We start from the raw sequence: 8,803 nt of genomic DNA on the forward strand, positions 1-8,803 counted from the left end.
ACTGCCCGTTAATCAGGACCTAATCGTCATAACTGATCACAACACAGATACGCTACTGTAAATTGCTGAGGTTTCGGCTAATTCCGTTCGTATACTGCTAGTAAACTGGGCTGGCATCGTTGCAACGTCGTCTTACACAGGCTGGACAGGTGGGACTACGTGCACGTACAGCAGGAGGTGTGTTCTCAAGACGGCTGCGGACGGCTGCCGATTGGCTGTCACGTGGATTACTTTCCATCTCTGGAGTCGTTCTGCCTGGTGTGGTATCGTTACTGCACGACATTAAATACATGATATATGTGTTTACATGAATACAATCAGATGCAGCTTCAAGGCTTTAGCGGATTGGCGAGGCCGTTACAATTTACTGCCGACCTCTGGATGTGTTCTGTCTGGTGTGGTATCGATTACTGCCAACCTCGGGATGTGTTCTGTCTGGTATGGTATCGATTACTGCCAACCTCGGGATGTGTTCTGTCTGGTGTGGTATCGATTACTGCCAACCTCGGGGTGTGTTCTGTCTGGTGTGGTATCGATACTGTATGACATCACATACATGTCATGTACACTGAGGGGACAGAAGCGATATGCTCATATACAGATGACAGTAGTATCGCGTCCACAAATCATAAAAGGGCTGTCATTTGTACTCAGGTGATTCACGTAAAAGGTTTCCGACGTGATTGTGGGACTTTAAACGCGGAAACGTGTTTGAAGCTAGATGCATGGCACATTCCATTTCGGAAATCCTTAGGGAATTCAGTATCCTGAGATGCACAGTGTCAAGACTATGCCGAGAATACTAAATTTCAGACGTTACTTCTCACCAAAGACAAGACAGTGGCCGAAGGCATTCAGTCAGCGACCGAGAACACTGGCGTTTCCGCAGAATCCTTTATGTTAACAGACAAGCAACATTGTGTGAAATGTCAGTGTACGACGTACGGCTAACGTAAACGTTAGGACCGTGCGTCGAAATTTGCCCTTAATGGGCTATGGCAGTAGACGACCGACCCAAGTACCTTTGCTAACAGCACGACATCGCCTGCAGTGCATCTCCTGGGCTCGTGGTTGTATCTGTCAGATGAGTCTCGACTGCAGTTGGCAAACTGTGATGGTAGCGCTCGAGTGTGGCGCAGCCCCCACAAGGGCAGGGACACGAGTTGTCATCAGGAAACTGTTGAAGTTGGTAGATCCATCATGGTGTGGCCTATGTGTACATAGAACAGATTTGGTCCTCTGATCAAACTGAACCGATCATTGGGGGAAATTGTTACGTTCGGCTAGTTGGTAACCAGTTACAGCCATTCATTGGCTTTGTTTCCCACACAACAATGGAGTTTTTATGGATGACGATAGGCCGTATCAGAACAGTCTGGACAATTCGGGCGATAGATTTGGCTACCCAAATCGCCCGACATGAATCCCTTCGAACATTAATGGGACACAATCGACAGGTTACTTCAGTGGATAAAATCCTGCATCGACAAGACTGTCGCAATTATGGACAGCTATAGAGGCAGAATGGATCAGTATTTCTGCAGGAGACTTGCACCGACTTGTTGATCCATGCCACGTAGAGTAGCTGCACAACGCCGGGAAAAAGGAGGTCCTACACGATATTAGGAGGTATCACACGACTTTTGTCACCTCAGTGCATATTTAGATGACTACTCTGAATTCCCACTTGAGTATTTGCCAGACATTTCATATAACCACATTCACGTTATTTTCCAGCTATTCTAATTTCGAATAGGACGTGGAAAATGTGAACACTTGAATCTTTCCGTGCGAGCTCTCATTCCTCGTACTTTATCACGACTGATTTCTCCTCATGTAGCTGGGACTAACAAAATTCTGACACAGATAATTGAAAATCGTAATTTTCTGGAAAGCTCTAGCCGCGACGAAAAACGCCTTGTTCCAGCAATAACCATGCGAACTCACTATCATGATCCGTTCACTCTCTCCGCTATTTTGTTACAATACAAAACGAGCTGCATTTCTTTCATTTTTGTCTATGTCCACCGTCAATTCTGTCTCGTGAGGATCACATACCACGCAACAATGCTCAAGAAGAGGAAGGACACGCTCAGTATAGACAGTCGCTTTAGATGATCTGTTGCAGCTTCCAAGTGTTCCGTCAGTAAAATGCAGTACTTTGGTCACCTTCACCCCAACATTTTCTATGTAACGGTTCGAATTTAAATTTTTTGTGACTGTAATCCCACACCGTCTCTGAGACCTGGACTTCGTTTAATTCTTACTGTTTACTACGTGAACTCTGTTGCTACGGACAACTCGGAATAGCCTATTTGTTTCTCAGGTCTCCAGAACATTTTTTTTCTAGCTACCCCAAAGCATAGCGAAACTCTTGTTAAGTCCAAACAAGCGACGTGCACAGTGGAAGAAAGCTACCTGTACACTCGGCTCTCCCGCCGGCGTAGCTTACACGACAGACCACGGCAGGTATTTAACGCTGCCGGCGGCGTCTTTAAAAAGCGAGGGAGGCGGCGACTGCTTGCTTCCCGAGGGGCGGTAACGCCCGCCCCCTTCGCGGCTTTTCACACCGCCGCCGAGAGCCCCGGAATGCCAAACACGGTCCGCCGCCCCCATCTGCGCCTCATCTCTTATTTATTCAATGAGCGGCGGTTTCTTCAGGCGCTTTTGTTTACTCATCCCGCGGATGACACCTCGCGGGACTCCCCCCGGGATGGGCTTCGCACCTCTGAATGCCGCCCGCCCAACACCCACACCCCTGCTTTCCTTTATTCTTAAGAGGCTTTCACTTAATTTCTTTCCAGCGCCCCCGGCGCCGTCTCTCGTTTCACTCACCTGAGGCTCCGTCCGCTAACCTCCCCCCCCCCCCCCCCCCTGCCCTTCCCTCCACCTCACCAACTCTCCGACACGGATACTCCAGGTCTTGCTATTTCCCTTCCGCGTGCTAATTTTTTGGACTGAAAATCGCGGTGTATTTCAATGTAAAATTTTGAGACATTATGAGTTACATCAGAAGCCAAAAACAGCGCCGGCCGGGGTGGCCGTGCGGTTCTAGGCGCTACAGTCTGGTACCGCGCGAACGCTACGGCCGCAGGTTCGAATCCTGCCGCGGGCATGGATGTGCGTGATGTCCTTAAGGTTAGTTAGGTTTAAGTAGTTCTAAGTTCTATGGGACTGATGACCTCATAAGTTAAGTCCCATAATGCTCAGAACCATTTGAACCATTTTTGAACCAAAAGCAGCAGACAAAATGTTGCTCAATAGGTAAACTTCGAAGGATTTAATGTATCCACGGAAGGCACCACAAGAAAAATACGCTTAAAAAGGCCATTAAACAGTCAGCTCCAACAGGATGATATGTTAAACACCAAGACTTCAGTACAGCTAGTTCTTGAATATTTATCGAACATGAAAACATACGATTTTTACTGTTTTAAGACTTGGATATTTAACGAACGACTGACTTCAACAAGTTGATTGTGTCATATTTACGAAAGAACGTATGGCTGAAGGCCGGTAGCTATCTTCACGTGTCAAGAGATGTGTGCTGAAACTACTACGAAACCAAATGAACTCCAAGTATAATTAAAGAACACAAATAATGTTACTGATCTTTCCTTTATTGGGGGCAACAGTCACGTAGAATTTTTTGAAAGAAATTTCTGCCATTGGACTGTATATTGTTCAGTTATCATATAGCGGAGATGCTGAGTCGGAGACAGCCACAACAAAAAGAATGTCAGAAATAAGCTTTCGGCCAGGAAGGCCTTCGTCAAAAATAGACAACAGACACACAAACACACACACACACACTCACACACACACACACACACACACACACACACACACTGTCGTTTTTTTTATGAAGGTCTTGCTGACCGAAAGCTTCTTTGTGGTAGTCTTTTTGTTGTTCCTATGGTTCAAATGGCTCTGAGCACTACGCGACTTTATACTGAGGTAATCAGTCCCCTATAACTTAGAACTACTTAAACCTAACTAACTTAAGGACATCACACACACCCATGCCCGAGGCAGGATTCGAACTTGCTACCGTAGCGGTCGTGCGGTTCCAGACTGTAGCGTCTAGAACCGCTCGGCACCCCGGCCGGCGTGCCTATCTGTGACTCAGCATCTCCGCCATATGGTGAAGAGCAACTTTCCTTTTCATAACACTGTTAAATTCCATCTTGGATTTTCCATTGTTTAATTGTTCATTTATATTACACAAGCATGATTTTGGCGTTATACAAATTCTCAAGTGCATGTTGAACTGAAAATTAATAAAGCGTCGTATCGCACATTGCAGAGATCAGTAGAAATAAGATATTACATATCTGAAAACATTACTCAAATGTTAAAATATATCTGATCTGTCTGTGAGGTGTCATCATGGCAAAAACATGTATCTGGTCTTATAGACCATTTATCGTATTACGTGTATGAGGACATATCGAAGATACATAACATGGCTGGCATTGTGCATAGCGAAAAACCACAGTATGACGTACTTAACAGCCAATATTGGTGCTGTGTGCTGCATTCGCCACTCCTGTCCATCAACTGACATTAACATATGTCAAAACAGTGGCAGAGACCGTATCAAGGCCGGCCGCGGTGGCCGAGCGGTTCTAGACGCTTCAGTCCGGAACCGCGCTGGTGCTACAGTCGCAGGTTCGAATCCTACCTCGGGCATGAATGTGTGTGATGTCCCTAGGTTAGTTCGGTTTAATTAGTTCTAAGTCTATGGGACTGATGACCTCAGATGTTAAGTCCCATAGTGCTTAGAGCCATTTGAGCCAAGACCGTATCAAAGCGAAATCATAGTGTGACCTACATGATCTTTGCGTTACGAAAGGCATTACTAGGAAAGGGAAGGTGGAAGTTTATTTAGCTACGCGCTTAAGATGTCCTTGTAATACAAGTTCGCAACAGCCTCTTACACGAATGAATTGTAATATGTCATATGCAGAGTGCAAATATGACCATTTTAGTTGTACAATAAAATTTTTATGTCAAAACGATAACCTGGGTGCAATATTATGAAATCTTAATTCACATTTTTATGGAGATTTACTTAAAGATGTCACACCTGTGCAACAACTTGCACGACATACGTGTAATGGCGGGATTGCCACAAAGCACAGAAACTGACAAATCCTTAACCAGAAATACTCAGCGACATTCTCTGCACATTCACTGCGCACAATGTCAACCATATTATGTGCCTTCGATGCGTAATCATAGCCTGCAATATGACAAATGGTCCCTAAGACCAGAAATACTCGTATGTTTTATCAAAGGTGACATGTGACAGACATATCAGATATATTTTAACAAGTAAATAATGTTCTCAAATATGTAATAGCTTTTTTTTTTTTTAACTCTCGACGCTAGTTTTGTAAAGGCGTCATCGCTGCTGCTGTGGAGGCCGAGTTGGCCCTGTGTTATGATAGGCCGAGTTTGTGAGTTCGTGAAGCGGCTTCTGGTGCAGTACACCGCTTTCCTCCCTGCCACTGTTACACAGCTATGCTCCACGGTCAGGTAACAGGATAGGAGAACGAAGGCTCTACAGCACTCCAACAAATTAGTAACAAAGTCACACAAATGAGTTAAAAATATTTATCTATGTGGTGAACCGCCAGACACCACACTTGCTAGGTGGTAGCCTTTCAAATCGGCCGCGGTCCGCTAGTATACGACGGACCCGCGTGTCGCCACTATCAGTGATTGCAGACCGAGCGCCGCACACGGCAGGTCTAGAGAGACTTACTAGCACTCGCCCCAGTTGTACAGCCGACTTTGCTAGGAAAGATTCACGGAGAATTACGCTCTCATTTGCCGAGACGATAGTTAGCATAGCCTTCAGCTAAGTCAATTGTTACGACCTAGCAAGGCGCCATTTATCATTTGCTATGTATCTAATGAAGCATGTACAGTAACAAGACCAATGTTCACCAATTGTGGATTAAAGTTAAGTATTCCAGCAGCTACGTACTTTTCTTTATAGCATTCATTGCGTATCCTGTTTCAGACCTCACGCCAGCCTGTGTGAGTTTAAGCGCGTGCCTTTCGGTTACCCGTCACTGTGGACTGGCTGTCTTGTCAGTCCACAACAATCTATCTTTGTGACTTGTTGAATAATGAAGTCTGCAAAACTGAATGTAAAATAACACAAAAAAGGCCCTCAATGGCTAAGTGCAAATAACCAAAGGTAAACTTCACAGTGCAAAGCGAATGCAATTTACAACAACTGTCCGTTCACTTCTAGGAGTTCACTAAATGATGTTCCCTGTGTTAGTCAGCCCTGGATGAGAGTGGGTGAGAGTTTCTCTTCTATCTTCCGAGTAGGCTTCTGTCCGCTGTCGTCCGGTCATTGGCGGATTGTATTCGGCCAGCAATTGGCCGAGGCGAAGTCGATATCTCAACGCTGCTCGTGGCGCTGGTGGAACTCGCGAAAGCGGCGAGTCTCTACGGCACTGACACCAGCTCGCCTCTTTGTGCCTGTGGTGCTTTTGCCCTGGATATGCCTTGTTTGGATGACGCAGCAAATTTCTTGTTCCTATGCCCTGCACTGCGCTGTATGGCTTATTTATTTTCAGTTCCATATACACTTGAGGATGGCTATGAAGGTGAAATCACTATTGTGTAAAATTCTGGCACCCCACTCCTTTCCAAATTCGTCAGACATCAGCAAAAACACCCTAAGAGTGCGTTAGTGTCATTAGAATAAATTACTGGAGTTAGGAGTGGACCCATATTCTATGACATAGCACATCGGTGTTTAGCTGTGAAATTTGTTTATTATCTCAAAGAAGCACACGGGTTTACATAGATGGTGACATGACAATTTCAGGACAGTTTTCAAGATAATGTACTACGTCCTGATTAGCAGAAATAACACTGAACATAACAATATCAAATTTAAATAGAATGTTCTCTACAATATTTTTCTTACTTCTAGACGGTGAAGCACTGTCTGAGTTATTCAAAATTACCACAAACCATCCGACTCCAGTTCTAAGTTCAGTACTATTTAGAATGACAACCAAGTCTATGGAGGGTGGTTAGTTTTTGTAACAAGGTGAGCAAAAGAGTACTCAAGGTTGCTCGAGTTCACAGTGGACGCAAACTGGTGATCCAACAATTTTACGCCTCTGCGTGCGGCATTTGCCTTTAGCTGTAACGTGCTGCCGGCTGCATGGCTGCTCTCGCCCTCTGAAAATCCTATAAAAATCTAATCAAAATCTTTAGTGCTGAAACTATCCTATCTTTCTCATTAGGAGAGAAAACATACCTTCAACTATAGTTTGGAAAATATAGCGATATACACGTGCATAGATGGAACAGCATGTATACTTCAATGCCCTCTCAGTTTTTGCAAGAACAGTTAACTATGTGGTAGTTTCGTTTCTCCGCTATCGGAGCTCAACGACTCTTAAACTAATTCTAGCTGGATGTCAGCCAACGTGAACGCAGTGTTCACACAGATATTCCTCTTTTGGTGTTGTACAGAGCGGGATGTGCCCTGTTCTACACTTGACACTGGTTCAGAGGAGAGTCCCCAATGTTTTCCGTATTGTGGCTTCTGTAACAAACTGTCCCCCACATGTGTCCTTTCGTGCTTCGCGTCATAGCTTTTTCAGACCAATGGGAGCATTCCTTTCATCTTGTGGAAACTACCCCTGCCAATCGCAAAGGGCCTACCTTTAAACTGCATCGAAACATCGGCCCTTTTTCTTCTTCCAAGTTTATTCCAGCCAACTGGACATTTTGTGCCCACTCCTGACACCTAAAAGTTACACGTATACATTGTAAGGTGCCTCTTACGTGAAGAAGACGTTTTTACTAGTTTTAATAAATTATTGTCTCTCATTGATGTATTGACGATAGTTAGGAAGAGCTGTAGTCCGTAGCCGGCCATGAATCGGAGAGCATTTCCCACGCTGGTTGGCTAGGTGACGAAGCGACCTTATGTCGCGCGTAGTGGAGTGGGGCTCGGCGCTGGACCGTAGCAACAAGCGTCAGCCAGGGAAATATACATGACGGGAAGTACCGCCATCTTGGCGCCAAAGTCACCGATTTTGTTTATTTATATTTAATAATTAAAGTCATTTATGACAACATGAATATTAGGAGGGGCCTCTGGATGTTTAAAACTATTTATCATAATTTTGCCTCGTTAAAATTCACATCCGTTCATTAACAAATGCATATCTTAGTAAGTACGAACTTGATCGGAAATCCACGATCTGTGTCGAAACTAGTAAGAGATACGGACTGCGCGCCAAAGTCGGCAGTCGGCGTTAAGAGCTCTTCCTGTTTTGTTCGATGGTAGCCGTGCTCTCGCTTACGAGTAGTTTGTGACATGAGTGTTTCATTATTGATCTAATAGGAATAAAAGTGATATTACGGCATTCTGAATGTTAATTTCGAGTAAATAGATACCCCAAAGTTGATCGACAGCAATTTCAGATAATTATCTTCCACCGACAGAGACATCCAATGCGCCAATGAAGGATCTGCACGGGACGACATTTACGAGAGCTGCACCGGGCACAGGTAGGAGGAAATCCGACGACACGACCCACCAAGGCGGATCAAGGAAGGTCCGACTTACACTCGCAAATCCCGGGTGGAAATGCTGCCCAGTTATACTGTACGTCACATATACCACCCTCTACGGGCTCGCGGCTAAGCTGAGTAATAACAGTATCAGTTTAGAAGTGAGGGGATCTTGCAACATCACGAGCATACTACAGGCCTTTCGCATAATCAACTGCATCTCTGGCTTGTTTGTATCCGT

Source organism: Schistocerca americana, chromosome 6 (assembly GCF_021461395.2).
Source record: "Schistocerca americana isolate TAMUIC-IGC-003095 chromosome 6, iqSchAmer2.1, whole genome shotgun sequence".
NCBI classification, from domain to species: Eukaryota; Metazoa; Arthropoda; class Insecta; order Orthoptera; family Acrididae; genus Schistocerca; species Schistocerca americana.